The sequence below is a fragment of the Hordeum vulgare genome, chromosome 6H (assembly GCF_904849725.1).
Source record: "Hordeum vulgare subsp. vulgare chromosome 6H, MorexV3_pseudomolecules_assembly, whole genome shotgun sequence".
Lineage (NCBI taxonomy): Eukaryota > Viridiplantae > Streptophyta > Magnoliopsida > Poales > Poaceae > Hordeum > Hordeum vulgare.
The window spans coordinates 1,538,181-1,559,229 of record NC_058523.1 but is presented as its reverse complement, the minus strand read 5'-3'; the positions used below and the strand labels follow the sequence as shown (position 1 = coordinate 1,559,229).

Sequence of the window (21,049 nt, the reverse complement as noted above, 5' to 3'; positions counted from 1 at the left end):
CACATGTGCTACATCACCCTTTCCTCTTCAAGGGAAAACCCAACGTAAGCTCAGGAGGTAGCAAGAAGATTTATGGCGTCGTTGCCGGGGTGGATCAAGTAAGGACTTCATCCAAGTAAGTGTCGCAAACTAATCTCTTGCATTTACTTTGTTTGCTAGTTGCCTCTCGTTTTCCTCTCCCCCACTTCACCAATTTGCCGTTTTCATTTGCCTTTTTTGTTCTCCCTTCTTCGGCAAAGTTTCCATTTGCTTGTGTTCTTATTTGCTTGTTGAAGTCACCATGACTGAAAACACCAAACTTTGTGACTTCTCGAATAATAATAATAATAATAATTTTATTAGTACTACGATTGCTCCCGCCACTAGTGCGGAATAATATGAAATCAATGCTGCTTTGCCGAATCTTGTTATGAAAGAGCAATTCTCCGGCCTTCCTAGTGAAGATGCCGCATCCCATCTTAATACCTTCATTGAGCTTTGCGATATGCAAAAGAAGAAAGATGTGGATAATGATGTGATTAAATTTAAGCTTTTTCCGCCGGCTAAGATTATCTCTCTCCGTAATGATATTATGAATTTTAAGCAACTTGATCATGAACATGTTGCACAATCTTGGGAGAGAATTAAATTAATGATTAGAAATTGTCCCGCTCATGGCTTGAGTCTTTGCATGATTATACAAATCTTTTACGCTGGTTTGAATTTTGCTTCTAGAAATATCTTGGACTCCGCCTCAGGTGGAACGTTCATGGAAATCACGTTAGGAGAAGCCACAAAATTCCTAGACAATATCATGACAAACTACTCTCAGTGGCACACTGAAAGATCACCTACTAGTAAAAAGGTACACGCTATAGAAGAAATTAACTCGTTGAGTGCTAAGATGGATGAGTTAATGAATCTGGTTGCTAGTAGAACTGCTCCTTTATATACTAATTACATGCCCTTGTCTTCCTTGATTGAGAGTAGTAACACTAGTTTGGACGTTAATTTTGTTGGTAGGAATAATTTTGGCAACAACAATACTTTTAGAGGAAACTATGTTCCTAGGATTTTTCCTAGTAACCCCTCTAATAATTTTCGCAACTCCTACACAATACTCATGGAAATCACAATAGATTACCCTCTGATTTAGATAGTAATATCAAAGAGTTTATTAACACGAAAAAGATTTTCAATGCGTCCATAGAGGAAAAACTACTCAAAATTGACGATTTGGCTAGGAGCATTGATAGAATGTCTAGTGATATTGATGCCTTGAAAGTTAGATGTGCTCCTCCTAAGCTCAATATGGATGAAACTTTAAAAGCTATGCTTGTTTCCATGAGTGAGAGCAAAGAAAGAGCCGCCCAAATACGTGCTAGGCATGAATGGCTTAAAAGGGTGTGTTCTCGTGATGAGAATCACAAAGATCTTAAAGTGCTTGGTGTGACTCCCATTGAATCTTTTTTTTTGTGTCAAACCTAATTATGATGGGGCTGGATATTAATCCACTTTGGTTGAAAAACGCCCCAATGATTTGGAGTCCATCTATCTTGATGCTAAAAGTTTTGAAAGTGGAGTAGAAGAAATTAAAATCTTGGGTAGCAATGAAATTACTACTTTGGATTTCGAGGGATTCAATTATGATAGTTGCTCCTTGATTGAATGCATTTCCTTGATGCAATCCATTGTAAACTCTCCACACGCTTATAGCCAAAACAAAGCCTTTAACGATCATATCGTTGATGCTATGATGAAATCTCTGTAAGAAAAACTTGAATTGGAAATCTCTATACCTAGAAATCTTTATGATGAGTGGGAACCTACTATCAAAATCAAAATCAAAAACTATGAATGTAATGCTTTGTGTGATTTGGGTGCTAGTGTTTCCGCGATTCCAAAGTCTTTATGTGATGTTCTTGGTTTTAATGAGATTGAGGAGTGTTCTCTTAATTTGCATCTTGCCGATTCTAATGTCAAGAAACCCATGGGAAGGATCAATGATGTTCTTATTATTGCAAATAGGAACTATGTACCCGTGGATTTCATTGTACTAGACATAGATTGCAATCCTACATGCCCCGTCATTCTTGGTAGACCTTTCCTAAGGACTATCGGTGCTATCATCGATATGAAGGAAGGGAATATTAGATTTCAATTTCCTTTAAAGAAGGGCATGGAGCATTTTCCTAGAAAGAAAATAAGATTGCCTTATGAATCCATGATGAGGGCTACTTATGGTTTGAGCACCAAACACGACGATACGTGATTCTATCGCCTTATGCCTAGCGCTTGTTGGGAGGCAACCAAATAAATTTATCCTTTTTCTTTCTGTTTTGTTGCGTCCACACGATCATAATTCTGTTATGATTCTGTTTTTTGTGTTTGTGCCAAGCAAATCCTTTATGATGGCCTGGGTGATAGTTGTTTGATCATGCTGGAAAAAGACAGAAACTTTCTGCTCACAAAATTATTTTTCATTTCTATCCAGAACGAGATTTTGAGTTGATTTTTTTTGCTTCTGATTGATATACAAATTGCCCCTGTTGTCGTAAGTTTTCAGAATTTTGGAAGTAACATAAGTATACGAAGTATACAGATTGCTACAGACTGGTCTGTTTTTGACAGATTCTATTTTTGTTGAGTTTGTTGCTTGTTTTGATGAAACTATGGATAGTATCGGGGGGTATTAGCCATGGAGAAGTGAAAATACAGTAATCCAACACCAATATAAATAGAATTCAAGTTTGCTACAGTACCTAAGGAAATGGTAGTTTTCTTTCTTATGCTAATGATATCACGAGTTTCTGTTCAAGTTTTGTGTTGTGAAGTTCTCAAGTTTTGGGTGATGTTCTCATGGAAAAAAATATAAAGAGTGGAAAGAGCTCAAGCTTGGGGATGCCCCGGGAAGGCATCCCCTCTTTTGTCTTCAATCCATCGGTAACGTTACTTGGAGCTATATTTTTATTCACCACATGATATGTGTTTTGCTTGGAGCGTCTTGTATCGTAGGAGTCTTTTCTTTTGTTGTGTCACAATCATCCTTGTTGCACACCTTTTGAGAGATACATGCACTCATCGTGAATTTGCTAGAATACTCGTTGAGCTTCACTTATACCTTTTGAGTTAGGCAATTTAGCTCACATGTGCTTCACTTATATCCTTTGAGCTAGTTGATTTTGCTATATGTGCTTCACTTAGATCTTTTAGAGCACGGCGGTGCATGACTTGGTAGTTGGTTTGTGCTATGAAAGTAGTCCCAAAAGTGATAGGTGTCCAAAGAGGATACAAAAACTTCCATCTTCATGTGCATTGACTAGAAAGAGAAGTTTGATTCCTCACAATTAGTTTTGAGACGGGGATTCAGTAATATTAAAAGTTATGTTAGTAGGGTGTTGTGAATTTAGAAATACTTGTGTTGAATTTAGTGATTCCCGTAACATGCACGTATGGTGAACCGCTATGTTAGGAAGTCGGAGCATAATTGATCTATTGATTGTCATCCTTTGGGTTGCGGTCGGGATCGCACGATGGTTAATACCTACCAACCCTTCCCCAAGGAGCATGCGTTTAGCACTTTGTTTCGATTACTAATAAAAACTTTTGCAACAAGTATATGAGTTCTTCTTGACGAATGTTGAGTCCATGGATTATACGCACTTTCACCCTTCCACCATTGCTAGCATCTCTAGTACCGCGCAATTTTCGTCGGTGCACAAACCACGATATGCCTTCCTCAAAACAGCCACCATACCTACATACTACGGCATTTTCATAGCCATTCCGAGATATATTGCCATGCAACCTTCACCGTTACGTCTCATGACTTGTGCCATCATTGTCATATTGCTTTGCATGATCGTAAGATAGCTAGCATGATGTTTTCATGGCTTGTCCGATTTTTTATGTCATTGCTATGGAGTCATCATTGTTATAAGCTTTGAGCTTTGAGTAAATAAAAGTGTGATGATCATCATTATTAGACCATTGTCCCATGTGAGGAAATAAAAACAAGAGGCCAAAGAGCCCCAAAAAAAGAGGCCAAAGAGCCCAAAATAAAAAAAAATTGAGAGAAAAAGAGAGATGGGACAATGCTACTATCTCCTTTCCACACTTGTGCTTCGTAATAAGCACCATGTTCTTCATGATTGAGAGCCTCTCGTTTTGTCACCACCATATACTAGTGGGAATCTTCATTATATAACTTGGCATGTATATTCCAATGATGGGCTTCCTCAAAATTTCCCTAGGTCTTCGTGAGCAAGCAAGTTGGATGCACACCCACTAGTTCTCCTTTAGAGCTTTCACATAATTATAGCTCTAGTGCATCTTTTGTTTGGCAATTCCAACTCATTCACATTGATATCTATTAATGGGCATCTCCATAGCCTTTTTAATACGCCGAGTCAATGTGACCATCTCCTCCTTTTTTGCCTCGCAACCACCACCCCACTCTACTTCATTTATAGTGCTATATCCATGGCTCACGCTCATGTATTGCGTGAGAGTTGAATTTATTTTGAGAAAGTAAGAGTGCAAAAACAATTACTTGGCCAATTCCGGGGTTGTGCATAATTTAAATTAGTTGTGTGGGGATGATGGAGCATAGCCAGACTATATGATTTTTTAGGGATAACTTTCTTTGGCCTTGTTATTTCGAAATTTTGTGATTACCTTGCTAGTTTGCTTGAAGTATTATTGTTTTCACGTCAATAGCAAACTATTGTTTTGAATCTTACGGATCTGAACATTCATACCACTTGAAAGAACTTACAAAGGACAATCATGCCATGTAGCATTCAACATCAAAAATTCAGTTTTTATCACTTCCCTACTCGAGGACGAGCAAGAGTTAAGCTTGGGGATGCTTGATACGTCTCCAACTTATCTATAGTTTTGATGGTTTTATGCTATTATCTTGTCAAACTTTGGATGTTTTATATGCCTTTTATATCTTTTTTGGGACTAACTTATTAACTCAGTGCCAAGTGTCAGTTCCTGTTTTTTCCGTGTTTTTGACCTTTTTCAGAGGAGGATTTGAAACAGAGTCCAAACAGAATAGAACTTCCGAAAATATTTTTTCCGTAACAGAAAAAGATCAGGAGACTTGAGAGCCAAGGCAGGGGGTCCCCAGGGACCGCACAAGCCCCCTAGACGCGGCCAAGGGGGAGGCTGCGCCTCCCTGACTTGTGGGCCCCCTGGACCTCCTCTGCCCTAGGTCTCTAGCCTATATATTCCATAAAATCACAGAAAAAATCAAGGGAGCCACGAATACACTTTTCCGCCGCCGCAAGCTTCCGTTTCCGCGAGATCTCATTTGGAGACCTTTCCCATGCCTTGCCGGAGGGTGTTTCGGAGACGGAGGGCCTCTTCATCAACACCATTGCCTCTCCGATGATGCGTGAGTAGTTCACTTCATACCTATGGGTCCATAGCTAGTAGCTAGATGGAGATCTATCTGATGTAATCTTCCTTTGCGATGTGTTTGTCCAGATCCGATGTTTATGATCAGATTATCTATGAATATTATTTGAGTCTTCTCTGATTTCTTATATGCATGATTTCATATCCTTGTAATTCTCTTCGAGTTGTGGGTTTTGTTTGGCCAACTAGATCTATGATCCTTGCAATGGGAGAAGTGCTTGGTTTTCGGTTCATACCGTGCGGTGACCTCACCCAGTGACAGAAGGGGTAGCGAGGCACGTATCATGTTGTTGCCATCAAGGGTAAAAAGATGGGGGGTTTCATCATTGGTTTGAGTTTATCCCTCTACATCATGTCATCTTGCTTAAGGTGTTACTATGTCCGTCATGAACTCAATACACTAGATGCATTCTTGATAGCGGTCGATGCGTGGAGTAATAGTAGTAGATGCAGAAAGTATCGGTCTACTCGTCTCGGACGTGATGCCTATATGTATGATCATTGCCTTAGATATCGTCATGACTTTGCGCGGTTCTATCAATTGCTCGACAGTAATTTGTTCACCCACCGGGTTATTTGCTATTTTGAGAGAAGCCTCTAGTGAACACTATAGCCCCCGGGTCTACTTCACATCATATGTTCAGCCTTACACTTGTACTTTGTTTTGCTTTCCGCTTTCAGTTCTCACTTTGCAAACAATTTAGAAGGGATTGACAACCCCTTTATAGCGTTGGGTGCAAGCTCTTTTGTGTTTTGCACAGGTACTCTGGACTTGACGCGATCCTCCTACTGGATTGATACCTTGGTTCTCAAACTAAGGGAAATACTTACTGCACCTGTGCTACATCACCCTTTTCTCTTCAAGGGAAAACCAAACGTAAGCTCAGGAGGTAGCAGGAACCGACCGCGATCTGAATCGCTGCGAGTACGACTCCATCAACCGCGTTCATTGTAACGCTTCCGCTGAGTGATCTTCAAAGGTATGAAGATGTTGTACTCTCTTGCTCACTGTTGGTCTCTCCATAGATAGATCCTTGTATGGCGTAGGAATTTTTTTTAATTTATTATGTTCCCCAACAAAGGACTACACTACCGAGTGAGAGGAGGACGGCGAGGAGTAGTTTTTTGCGACCGGTTTTCTATCTTTTTTTTGGAGTGCGTCTTTTCTATCGTTTGTGTGAACTTGTTTGTCATGAACTTGCTTGTGATTTAATCTAGTTTGTGCGAACTTTACCTATTTTGGATGTTTAAGATCATCAAGTATGTGTTGTTTGTGCAGCACACTCGATTTTACGGCGCCTTCTAAAGCGACACAAACCATTTGTTATGTGTACAGATGCTATGTTAAAGTTCTTAATTAATGGGAATTTTTTCCTCAAAAATCATCAAAAACTTGTCTTCATCGACTAGAGAATCGCTACTAAAGAAGGCACTCTTTTAATCAGAAATACCATTAGCATGAGTACACAAAACAAATGGTTCAAGCCCACGAGGGATTGAAAAATGGTTCAAGCTCATGAGTACTTTATTTGCATCTATCAATCTATATTTTTAACATTTTATTGTACCCACGAGGGATTGACAACCCCTACACATGTTGGGTTGTGATGATTTGTTATTTGTGTGTAGGTACTGCTTACATAGTCTTGTGGATCTTTCTACTGGATTGATATCTTGGTTTCAATTCTAAAAGAAATATTTGTCGTCGTTGTGCTACATCATCTATGCTTGGAGGGAAACCGATGCAATCAGCGGGGAGTCAAGATTTCTGGCACCGTTACGGGGGAAGATCAAGTCAAGATCTATCAGGTTTCCACACATAAACTCTCATCTCCTTGCAATTACATTATTTTTTATTTGCCTCTCGTTTTCCTCTCCTCACTTCACAAAAATTGCGTTTTTATTTGCCTTCTTTCCATTTGCCGTTTTCTTTCCAGATCTCGTGTTTGCTTGCGTTCTTGTTTGCGTAGTCATGATGAATTAAAAAAACACTAAGTTTTGTGATTTTCCTAATACCAATAATAATGATTTCATTAGCACTCCAATTGCTCCTCCTACCAATAGTACGTGTGGAATCTTATGTTATTAATGCCGCTTTGTTGAATCTTGTTACGAAAGAGCAATTTTCCGGTAATCCTAATGAGGATGCCGCATCCCATCTAAACGCTTTCGTAGAATTGTGTGATATGCAAAAAAGGAAAGATGTGGACAATTATATTATTAAGTTGAAATTATTTCCGTTCTCTTTGCGTGATCGTGCTAAAATTTGGCTTTCTTCTTTGCAACGTAACAGTATCGAACAAGTGCAAAGGTGCTTCTCTCATGAAGTATTTCCCTCCCATGAAAATTATTTCTCTTAGAAATCACATTATGAATTTTAAAAGACTTGAGCATGAGCATGTTGCCCAATCTTGGGGAAAGATGAAACTGATGATAAGAAAATGCCCAACTCATGCTTTGAATTTGTGGATGATCATACAATTTTTTTATGCGGGGTTGAATTTTGTTTCTACAAATCTTTTAGATTCCGTCACGGGGGGTACTTTTATGAAAATTACTTTGGGTGATGCTACTAAATTGGTTGATAATATTATGGCCAATTATTCTCAATGGCATACTGAAAGAGCTCCTACTAGTAAAAAAGTTAATTATATTGAAGAAATTGATATTTTGAGTAGTCGGCAAAGTGCTCAAGACGGCAGCCGACAGGCATTGCCTCCGTTAGGGGTTAACGGAGGCTTTGCCGTCTGCCTCCCCCTCCATCTTTGCCGTCTGCCTCCCCGTCCATCTTTGACGTCTGCCTTCTCCTCCCCTCCCCTCCCCCTCCATCTTTGTCGTCTTCCTCCCCGTCCATCTTTGCCGTCTGCCTGCTCCTCCCCTCCCCCTCTCTCCACTCTTTGCCATCTGCCTCCTCCTCCCCCCTCCTCTGTTCCCTCTTCTTTGATGTCTGCCCACCCTGGAGGCTGACGGCGAAGAGACTACATAGACACCCCAGGATGCACAGCTGGGTGCCATGTGGCACCTTTGCCGTCTGCCAGCTGATGGCACAGGTCTTTGCCATCAGCTGGCAGACGGCAAAGAGCCCATATAGTTCTTGTTTTCTTTGTTTTATATTATTTCACATCACATATATATATATATATATGTATATATATATTTGACAGCATATTTATATAATTCACCACACATATATGATATATAGTTCACCACACATATACTTGCCAACACATATATATAATTCACCACACATATCTATAATTCACCACACATATATGATTCACCAATGTGCATCCCCATATATCCAAAGAACAAACATACCAAGTATTGCACTGTTTATCCATATATACATATACATATAGTTCGACATTGTTCATCAACTCAAATGAAAACTATATGATATACATATAAAGTTCATCCATCGACATTGTTCAACTCCATGAATGCCAGCTTCCATGCATGTAGTATATCCAATCTGCAAAAATGTGAATAAGAAAGTTAGAAGAAGAACAAAATATGATGTTTTTCAGCTAATTATGTCATTTTTAGCAGAAAACAAGCTAAGTATATATGTGTGGTGAACTATATATCATTTGTTGGAGCTAAATTAGCTAATTATGTCTCTTTTGAGCTAACGGGCTAATTATGTCATTTTAGAGGAAAACAAGCTAAGTATATAATATTAATGAGCTAACCAAGGTTCTTATGCCATTTTGAGCTTATTATGGCATTTTGGAACTAAATGGGCTAATTATGTCATTGTTGGGTTAATTGAAGCAAGGATAATATGAAAGAGGAGAAGAAAGAGGAGGAGGAGGAGAAGAAGGAGAAATCAAGAAGAAGGAGGAGAAGGAGGAGGAGGAGAAGGACTAGAAGGTCCTTGGCCTTCTCCTCCTCGTCCTCCTCCTCCTTCTCCTTCTTCTCTTCTTCTTCTTCTCTTCTTCTTATTCTTCTTTCTTTATTAAAGCTCTATATTTCCATAGATGAAAGTAAGAAAAGAATCGCTATGCTTAGAGCTAAAAGAAAATTTTTAGAAAGAGCGTCTCTCGATTGCTTTCACAAAAAAAATGATGAAGAAATTAAAATGATTGGTGTTTATTCTATTGATTCCTCGTTTACTAATGTTTAAATTAATGATGAGGGAACTGAATAAAAGGCATCTTTAGTTAGAAGGCGTTTGTTCAGGAACGTTGCATGGGAAACAAAAAAATTCCTATAAGATCTATCCATGGTGACGACCATCTACGAGAGGGGAGAATTCACATACCATTGTAGATCGCTAAGCGGAAAGCGTTAAGAAACGCGTATGATGTAGTCGAACGTCTTTGCGATCCAAATCGCAAGCCGTACCACGATCCAATCATGATTTAGCACCGAATGGACGACACCTCCACGTTCAGCACACGTACAACTCGATGACGATCTCGGCCTTCTTAATCCACCAAGAGACATGAAGAGGTAGCTGAATTCTCCGGCAGCACGACGAAGTAATTGTGATGATGGTGGAGCTACTTCGGCAGGGCTTCGGTGTGCCGTACCGAAATAACTACGGGGTGTCACGAGGTGGTGGAGGGAGAGAGAGTTGCGCCTTAGCTTGTGGTGCAAAAGGCCTCTCTACCCTCCACTATATATAGCAGGGGAGGAGGGGTTGCACCCTAGGGACTTGCCCTAGGGTTCTGCCGGCGGAAGGAGGAGGGAGGAGTCCTCCTCCAATTCGGTTTGGAGGACAACTCCTCTCCCTATTCGGTTTGGCCCCACCTCTGTATCATTCTCCACTTCGGCCGAATAGGCCCTCTTGGGCTGGCAAACCAGCCCAGCAGGGGGTAGTGCGCAACCCTTGGGCCTGTTTGGTCTCCTCCTGAGTGGGAGGGCCCTCCCGGTGGAACTCCGAAACCCATTCAGGACTCCCGGTACTTTACCGGTAATGCATGAAATCCTCTCGAAAGCCAAATTGATACATCCCATATATCTATCTTCGTCTCCGGAACATTCCGAAACTCCTCGTGACGTTCGAGATCTCATTCGGGACTTGGAACAACACTGGGTTACCAACATCAATAATTCAACTATACCAAAACGTCACCAAACCTTAAGTGTGTAGTCCCTGCGGGTTCGAGAATTATGTAGACATGACAGAGACACTCTCCGGCTAATATCCAATAGCGGGACATGGATTTTCATATTGAATCCTACATATTCTATGAAGATCTTAATCGGTTGAACCTCTATGTCAAGGATTTAGTTAATCCTGTATAACATTTTCTTTGTCCTTTGGTATGTTACTTGCCCGACATTCGATCGTCGGTATCACTATACCTATTTGAATATCATTACCGACAAGTCTCTTTGCTCATCCGATAATAAAAAATCCCGTGGCTAACTCTTTAATCACAATGCTTGCAAGGCTTGTTGTGATGTTGTATTTATCGAGTGGGCCCCGAGCGGTGTGGCGCCAACGCTTCCCGGAGGACGTCATCAACGAGCGTGAATTCTACGTGGATAGGAGGGCGGAGCGAGCCGCTTATTACAAGGACAATTGTACGTGGAAGGAGGTCGCACTCTTCAACATGGAGCTTAAAGAAGCGTCGACCTAGAACGATGATGATGAACGGTGGAATGACGCATTCATTACGACGTCAGAGTCGAAGGACACCACCGAGTCAGAGGAGGACGACGAGGAGTAGTTTTTAGCCGCCGATTTTCTATCTTTTTTTGCAGTGCGGCTTTTCTATCGTTTGTGTGAACTTGTTTGTCATGAACTTGCTTGCGGTTTAATTTTGTTTGTGCAAACTTTGCCTATTTTAAAAGTTTAAGATCATCTTGTATGTGTTGTTTGAGCGACGCGTTTTATTTTACAGCATCTTCTAAAGCGACACGCTCGCACGTTAAAAATTTATAGCGCTTGATGAAGCACCTGTCTACTTCCATGAAAAAACGGCTGTTACGTGTGTTGTACTATATTTATTTTTACGCGCCGCGACTTCACACGTCTGTTAAAGATGCTCTAACTAAATTGGAATTAATCTATTACTGGGGATTGCCTGACGGACCAAATACGCAGGCAAATTCGTTGATTCCCGATGGTATTAACAGCCGTATGCACTATTGCCTTTTGAGCTTATCGCTTGCATTGTCTGAAATTCATCGGCTGAAAGTTAATAACTAAAATAAAAATCCAGGAGTTCCGGCCTAGTAAAAGAGTACGCGGCTGTCAATGCCAAAGCAGCTGCCAAAGCTTCTAGCAGTCAGCTGGCTCCGCCTACCAATTGTGAAGACCGTGTAACGATCAAAGGTGTGGCGATGTTTCACGGTCGTTGAAGGGCATATCAGGGGATCACAGGAAACTGCACGACCAAATGTTCTCGACTAAGATAAGTCTTCTCGCCTCGTAGGATTCAGGATATCTGCTATACGCGGTTCGTGTGCATCAAGTAAAGTTCTACATCGACACACTGCCAACCGAGGTGTTCTTCTTGCGGGTTGACGATATCTTTATCATAATTCTTACGAGGCGGCTCGATTTTACAATCGTCCGCTTTATTGTGGTACATATGAGCTTGGTCGTGAGGAGAGAACAAAATCCTGCAAATCTATATGGTGAATTCATACTACATGCACGAGTCCTTGATTTTCGACGACTATGAGCGTAAAACTCCTAGGACCTACATCGAAAACTTCATCAAATTTAAGTCGTTGTCGGACAACCCTTTTGTACATTTCAATCATTGCTTCTCGTTCATATGAACCGTAATTTGAGGTGCTTTCTTTTTGCCGTAGCAACGTGCGCGCCATCCTTATCATTTTTTTCCCGCGAGTCTCCCACACGGTGTATTTTGACACGTACTGAAACTACGAGAAGAAGGACTACACACATAATGGATATTCTCGATGATGCTCTCCACGGGTTCAGCCTGAGGGATGGCCACCTCAAGATTAGGAAACAATGGAAGAGCAGGTCGGGTTTCTCGGATAAAACTACCGCCTCTTGCATGCATCAACCAACATCAAGCAGGAACGATGGATGCTACCTCATCCATCTCATTATGGAGTTTAGAAGGGATCACCAACAGCTTGGCATGAAAATCAGAAACGATGATCCTATCCGAAAATGGGCAGAATCCTTAGAAGAAGAACCGGATTATAAACTCGGAGATGACTTCTTTCGCATCCAGAGGAACGTAGCAACGATCATCATGAAAGAAGTTGTCGAAGAGAAGGGGTTGTTCCAGCACGGACCTATATCGCAAGCTGACGTCCGAACCCGCATAGGCATACAACGTCAGGACCTGAGGCCGTTCAATAAGCTTAGGTGCATCCTCGATGATCTAGATGGAGAGAACCTCCAGTAACGATTGACGATGCCGATGATGATGCATGATGTATCGTTTGAACTCATACTTTATGTAGCGATGAAACTAGTCAACAGTCCCTGCCAAACCTGGGTAGCACTATATAGTTTGTTAGTTTGGGTACACGATGATCTATGTACATCTAGTTAATTAGTTTGGACACGATGAACCTGCGTTCATTAATTATGTTTACTATATGTTGCATTTATTTCGTAACACCCTTTCTTTTTGTGTTGCTCAATTATATTATGTTGCATATTTTTGTTGATTTCCTTGATGAAGATGCATCTCTAACAGGTACATAGATCCTTCATGCCGAAGAAGTGTTATGTCTGTACATAGGGAATGTTTCGGGAGTGTACGGCGAGTGGCCCGAGTGTTAGACTCAAGTGAATGGGTTCTCAAATGGCAGCTATAAAGGGTTTAATAGCAGACAAGAAGTAGAATATAGTTATTTCAGGTGGACGCTAGCGCGAGAGAGGACCAGAACCGCCGCCTCATGTACAACATAGTTCCACTCTCACTCATAATGATAACTCTTCTCTTTTATATTACTGTTTAGATGGATGACAATGTAGCTGCAAGTATTTGAGACATTTTCTGAGATTATGATGATGACATGATTTTCTGAGATTATTTGTATGTGTATGATATGATTAGATTTGTATGTGTATGATTAAATTTTATGAGACTATTGTATAAAACCTGTTCAAATACAACAAGGAAATGGGCTGCCAAAAAAATTAAAATTAATAACAGTAGCGCGGGTCATGCTTTAGCAGCAACGAGCTCTTATAAGTAGCGCTCCTCAAGTGGGCCCGAAACAGCTATTATCAGTAGCGCGGTTCCATGACCCACACTACTGCTATCTACATATTACTAGCGCGGGGCAACCTGCGCTACTGGTAAAAGTTAGCTGTAGCGAGCTAGCAGTAGCGCGGCACCCCGCGCGTGCCGCGCTACTGGTATGTCTTTTGGCCGCTCTACTACTATAGTGTCTCCTAGTAGTGATCTGGCCTCAGCAAAACTAAATAATTCTCTTATACAGAAGTTTACTTAAGACCTGAGAGGTGTTCGAAGGGCGATGAAATTAATTTCAGATTCCTCACTTTCTCTAGGTCATGATCCAAAGAGAATTGTATCGTCGGTATATAAAGGGATAGAAATTCCACTCTTAACAAGATGATTAACTACCCCATCAATTTAACCATCAAGCTTTGACGCTCAACATATCGGCCACTATGTTAAATAGCATGGCTGTTAATGAGTCACCTTGCCTCAATCGTTTCTTCGTTTGGACGTAGCTGTTAACGTCATCATTGACTTTAAAGGCCACACTACCTTCTGAAACTAAACTATGGATCAGAGCGAGTCACTTTATAGATAAGCCTTCCATTTCGAGAGTCTGTTGAAGAAAAAAGCACCTCACTTTATCATAAGCTTTCCTAAAATAAATTTGGAGGAGTACCCCATTCAAATTTTTCTATGTAGTTTTTCTATGTAGTTCGTGCACTATTTCGTGTACGATTATCATCCCATCTAGGATATTTCTACCTTGCATGAAAGTAGTCTGGGAAGGGTGCACCACATGGTCAGCCACCAAATTAAGCCTATTCATGGCAACTTTTATAAATATTTTGAAACAAACATTAAGGAAGCATACATGTCTATTTTGTAGTATCCTAACAACCCCATTAACCTTAGGTAATAAAATTATCTCACCAAAGTTTAGGTAAAATAATTCTTGTTGTCCAACATGGAGGTGGCCATACAACTCTAGAAGGTCCGGTTTAATTAGCTCCCAGAAGTTGTGATAGAACTCAATTGGAAGACCATCCGGACCATGGACCTTGTTGTGTTCCAGTAGGGAAACCACCTTCTTCACATCCTCCTCCGAGTAAGGAGTTGTTATAAGGTTTATGTTTCTCATGACCTTCAATCATACCCTCATATTGTATAAGAGAATGAATCAGTTTCTTTTGGTGTCTGCCATTGGCTACACCATGGAAGTATTTAGTATTCGAATCGCCTTTGAATATAAATGCTGGTGAGATGTGACCTAATGTTCTCTAAGAATTTGAGCTATATGTGAATTTGACTGACTCTTAATCTTAATTTCATGTTCAAATAGCGATCAAACTTCAGCCAAAGCTTCTAACTTGTCAATAATAGACGTGAGGCGAAACATCCCTTTTTTTAGGATAGACGTAGTATGCCTAGCCCAACCTCCAAGGAATTTATCTATTGCACGAATTTTAAAATTCACTTTGTGTATTGGAGTAAGCTTGGCAAATGTTTCCCCCAAACCTCCTGCTTAACCATATCATGAAAGCCATCGCGGAGTAGCCATGTTCGAATTTGAACTTGCACCTACTCTACAATCGGGTCAAATCAATGGTTAGAAGGATGGGGCCATGGTGTGATAGATCGTCGACATGAGGTAATACACAAACGGAAACTAAAGGCAATTTTGAATCCCATTCGGTATCCATTAACACACGATATAATTTCTCATATGCCGGTTCCTGAAGAGTGTTCGCCCAAGTGAATGGTCTTCCAATCATGGAGAATTCTCGCATATCAAGATTGTCAATAACAACGTTGAATAGCAAAGGCCGACGATTAACTACCTTGACTTTTATCGTTTGGAAATATTAGCAAATTAAAATCACCACCTATTAGAATAGGAGAATGGTTATATTTCTCCAGATTAACCAACTCACGAAGAAAGTCCGCTTGAACTCATAATAGGGTGTAACATACACCTCGACGAGAATCCATGTGAAGTTGTCGGCTTTGTTTCAGATATGGAGTTTAATATGATAATTCTGAGCTAGCCTACACATCCATAGTCGATGCATTCACGCGAAATAATATGCCTCCATAACGGCCCGGTGCGGACACGAAATCCATGTGAAATCTATTCCGCCAGAAAGACGATTGTGAAGACTTGTCGAGAAATCACTTCTACCAGAATTAGAAATATCCAAAGTTTGGTCACCAAAAAACATCAAATGATCTTCATACAAAACAAAATAAAAATGATGCTTTCCACCCATGATACTGTTCACATGTTTTCAGATCCTCGGATGTCATTTTTCCACCAAAATTTATAAGTGTTTAAGACATTTGACCATAATCACATCCACAGTGTTTCAGATATTGATGAAATGTTTTGCTTTGTTTTTTATCATGGGTGCACCAGGGGTGCAATATGCGTGGGTGCACAAAAATCACTCTCCGGATACCAACAAAGGATACTTTGCTTAGTTGAGAGACCATCCTGAGGACCAGCTCAGATAACTATATTTATAATCATGTGATTGCTTAGTTTTTTTTGGAAAAGGAGGATATAACCCCGATCTCTACATATCGACGATGGATGTGCATGCAGTTATTTTATTAATTATTCACAAGCACCATAGGAAGTAATACATCAGTTAGCTTGAAGCCGCCCTGTAGGCAACACATGTTGCTACTCCTATCCCCTTGATGACAGTGTGCCGAATATCCGTGCCTAATACCAAACAGGCATCACACCAAACCCTAACACATATAGCCGGATGACCCAGACCATTCACGTTCAGTTTGTCGCCACCATCTTCCTCCGACCTTTCTCCAGAACAGGAACAGAAGCATCGACCTTGTCTGACCTGCCGTCGATGCAACCACAACGTCAAACAACGCCACCATCATGCACGTGATGATACACACGGGCCTGTTGCCAAAACTTCATAGTGCCATGCCGCCATGATTCGCCATCGGCCTCGCTATAGATGTAATACCGCTCCACCTCTAGTCACCTCCAGCCATTACTTGCTCCAAAACGATGCCCCCAGGAGGAAAAGAGATACCCAACACCATCATCATCTAATCCAGGAGACCAAGGTCTAGGGTTTCCGCAAAGCATCCTAGATCCCGATGACGGAAACTGTAACGACGAATCCTCGACAAGGTAAGGAATCCCATCGTCCGCCATGACCGTAGTCGGCGCAATCTTCATCAGTAGTTGTGCCACCAGTCATGCGACATCGGCGTTGTTGTTTCCTTCAACCGGGGAAAACTCCAAAATGATGCCTTGAAGGGGGACTACGATGCAAAAGCACCACCATCGCTCGATCCCAAGCAGATCCATGGTTTTCCCCGTAGTTGCCCGCGCTGTCATAGACCAGACAAGGGTAGAATCCCGGCGGATCCACCCAGCTACCGACGTGTCGCACCAACAACCGCGCTGACCGCAATTCAAGGACCAAGACCCACACCAGGGCGCAGATCCGGCCGCCCCACCGCCGAGTGATCCGGTCACACCACAGTCACGCGGGCAACCGTCACGCACCAAAACACGAAGCCGCCTGCCGCGGAGGAACGGAATCGACAGAGCATCGCCACCACCGGCCATGACGCTCGGTACGACGCCACCCTTCGGCCAGGGAGCGCCTGCCCGCGCCAGATCCACACGACCAAGATGAACCCGAGTCCAGGCCGCCGTTGGTGACGGCAAGGCTTTACCTGGACGCGCCTTTGGGCAGCGGCGAGGGAGGAGGAGGAGGAGAGGGGGAGTCCGGCCTGTAAGCCGAAAAATGGAACTGCCGCAGGCCCGTGATCGTCGGAGACAAGGTGGAAGTAAAAGATGAGAGACACAGAAATTTTCCAGGCGCACAAACACCTCGCCGCTCGGACAGCCTTTTCTGTATAACACTTGAGCACAGACTCAATTGCCCCGGCAACATCCAGAGGAGGAGAGGGGGTGTTATACCCGTGTGCACTGACATTCCAGGCCGCGCTACCACACGCACTCCCCACTCGCCAGCCCACGTCCCGCATGTTCCGGCTCGTGCACGTACGCGATCGCCGCGGCCGTAACCCACGCGTGGACGCGTTCACTCCTCCTACTCTGTCGTCAACAGACTCACACACGCACGCACACGCACCCCCTGACGCAACGCAACGGCGCACACACGCCTTCGCACAGCCGCGGCTTATTTGCTCCAACACGGCCGGCTGGATCTGGGGGCCTCCCAGCAGCCACGCGGAAGGCGACTCGGGAGGAGAAGTTTGTGATTGCTTAAGTGATGTTTGCTCCAACAAAGTGGCTCAAGGTGGTGCTTAAGTGATCGATGTTTGTGCTACCACGCAGGAGGCGGCACGGGAGGAGAAGTGGGCTTGTCTAACGTGCTTTGTCTCAAGGTGGTGTCTACTGTAACCTTTTTCTTTCGTGGTGCTACAGAAACTGAGAAAGAGCAGGCTGATTTAAGATAACGGATGTAAATGATGCACTTGCTAAAAAAAACAAGTTTCGAACATAACTGTAAACTAACAACAAGGAGACGAGGAATTCTCAGGAAATTAAGGAGAAGAGAGGTACAAACCAGATCCACATCATTAGACATATCGAACTTCTCCACAGAAAACTAAGACCACCGGCAGCAGAAAACCATCGGATGCTGATTTCTCCACACCCTACAAAACCAGATGCTTACATTAATTCCTGATCTAACAGTCCACAAAACAAGCTTATCCACTATATGTTTATTCACAAGATGCAATTGCAGTACCTGTAAATCCACGAGGCAAATAAAGTCGAGGAGGAACGGACAAGACTTGCTGAGAAATTGACAGCTTTCTTGATAAAGATAATTTCACTCAAATCATCTTGCTCTCGAAACAGAAGATAATTTCACTCGGTCATGGATCGATATACTCGGGGACGGAATGTGTTGCAAGAGAGAGCACACATATGCTTTGGCATCGCCCCGTGAATGTGTTGTTGCTTTGTTTTCTTCCAACGCTAGCACTAGCATGGTTCCTTGCGTGCAGTTACAGATAACGTCGTTGCTTTGTCAGCTTTTCTTTTCATCTTTTCTTCTTCTCTTCTTTAGAGGAGAGTCTTCTTTTTCTTTTCTTATTCTCTTCTTTTAAGGGAACTATAGACGCTGAGAGGGGTAGAGGAAATTACCAAAAACGGTACGAACCAATCAATCTATGGTTGAATAGTTAGAGGGACTGTGCTATCCCAGTCCATCAAGGTTTATATACTGGTACTTGCATTTATTCCTAAATTTGTTTCAGGAATTTCGGCAATGTGCGTTCAGTGTGAGGAGATGATTCCGTCAATGACGAGGTTCCTATGATGACTTCGTAAATTTCAAGATGATATGCCCGCTATATCTCTCGGAGGTGCTCATAGGGATAGAATATGTATGTGTGCCACTAGTGGAAAACGGGCCTTTGGCCTGGACCCTTTTGTCCCGGCCTCCCTCTGGGCCGGGACTAAAGGCCCGGCCACGTCGCCCCAAATCGCAATGCCGCCCACGAGGCTTTGGTCCCGGCCCGTAAGGAGCCTTTAGTCCCGCTTTGTGTCTCAAACCGGGACTAAAGGGCTACGCGGTGCGCAGCCCGCATGTGCACCACCTTTAGTCCCAGTTTGTGTCTCAAACTGGGACTAAAGTCCTCTGCCTATATACAGCACACCCCCTCTCCCCTCTTCTTTGCATTTTTCTTGGATGGAAGAGTGTGGGTGTGTGCTAGCTCTCCATTTTTTTTATGCACTAGAGGTGTTTGTTGAAATGTGTGTTAGAGCGATGCCGCTTCAGTTCACCGAACACAACTACGATATGAGATGTCTGAGCCACGCTTAAACCTCTTCCTCTTTATTTCTACTTATTCTAAAAGGTTAGCAACTATATTTCCTCGTTTAGACCATGCAGTACTAATTTTTAGGATCGTGATTGTATTTGATATACTATCGTATAACGCAGATGAGCCATCCATGGATGTACGGTGATCGACGCACAGCCGCTTACAGAGAAGGCGTGCATTCTTTTCGAGATGCAGCCGAAGCGAACAAGCATGGTGGTGGCTTTATGTTTTGTCCTTGTGTTGAATGTCGGAATGAGAAGGATTACACTTCCTCAAGAGTCATTCAGAACCACCTGCTTCGGTCCGGTTTTATGTCGGGCTATAATGTTTGGACCAAGCACGGAGAAAGAGGGGTTATGATGGAAGACGACGATGAAGAAGAAGAGAACGATGATGACAACTACCGATCTATGTTCCCTGAGTATGCTGATACCGCAATGGAAGACAATGAAGAAGAAGATCAGGATGAAGAACGGGAACCAGATGAGCCCACTGATGATCTTGGCCGGGTCATTTCTGATGCACGGCGAGGTTGCGACACAGAAAAGGAGATGTTGCAGTTCGAGCAGATGCTACAGGACCACAACAAATTGTTGTACCCAACTTGTGAAGATGGCCAGAAGAAGCTGGGTAGCACACTGGAATTGCTGAAGTGGAAGGCAGAGACCGGTGTGACTGACTCGTCATTCGAAAAGTTGTTGGTACTGATGAAAAAGATGCTTCCAAGAAAGAACGAATTGCCCGCCAACACGTACGAAGCAAAGAAGCTTGTCTGCCCTCTAGGATTAGACACGCAGAAGATACATGCATGCCCTAATGACTACATCCTCTACCGCGGTGAGAAGTACGAGAATATGGATAAATGCCCGGTATGCACTGCATTGCGGTATAAGATCAGAAAAGATGACCCAGGTGATATTGAGGGCGAGCCACCTAGGAAGAGGGTTCCTGCCAAGGTGATGTGGTATGCTCCTACAATACCACGGTTGAAACGTCTGTTCAGAAATAAAGATCATGCGAAGTTGTTGCGATGGCACATGGAAGATCGTATGAAATACGATAAGTTGAGGCACACCGCCGATGGTCGGCAGTGGAGAAAAATCGAGAGAGAGTTCCCGAGATTTGCAGCTGACGCAAGGAACTTATGGTTAGGTCTGAGTACAGATGGCATGAATCCTTTTGGGGAGCAGAGTTGTAGTCACAACACCTGGACCGTTACTCTATGTATCTACAACCTTCCTCCTTGGTTGTGCATGAAGCGGAAGTTCATTATGATGCCAGTGTCGGGGAACGCCGCATGGGAAACAAAAATTTTCCTACGCGCACGAAGACCTATCATGGTGATGTCCATCTACGAGAGGGGATGAGTCATCTACGTACCCTTGTAGATCGTACAACAGAAGCGTTAGAGAACGCGGTTGATGTAGTGGAACGTCCTCACGTCCCTCGATCCGCCCCGCGAACAATCCCGCGATCAGTCCCACGATCTAGTACCGAACGGACGGCACCTCCGCGTTCAGCACACGTACAGCTCGACGATGATCTCGGCCTTCTTGATCCAGCAAGAGAGACGGAGAGGTAGAAGAGTTCTCCGGCAGCGTGACGGCGCTCCGGAGGTTGGTGATAACCTTGTCTCAGCAGGGCTCCGCCCGAGCTCC

The 21,049-nt window shown here is 42.8% G+C and overlaps 1 long non-coding RNA gene across 1 annotated transcript; it reads right to left on the bottom strand.

Annotated features, from left to right (window-relative positions):
* Positions 1–8,838: 8,838 nt before the first annotated feature.
* On the bottom strand, positions 8,839–18,524 carry LOC123404392. Its single transcript, XR_006611781.1, has 3 exons — positions 18,308–18,524; positions 18,122–18,212; positions 8,839–8,878 (listed from the first exon to the last, which is right to left on the bottom strand). It is a non-coding gene; the product is annotated as an uncharacterized LOC123404392 (long non-coding RNA).
* Positions 18,525–21,049: the final 2,525 nt, after the last annotated feature.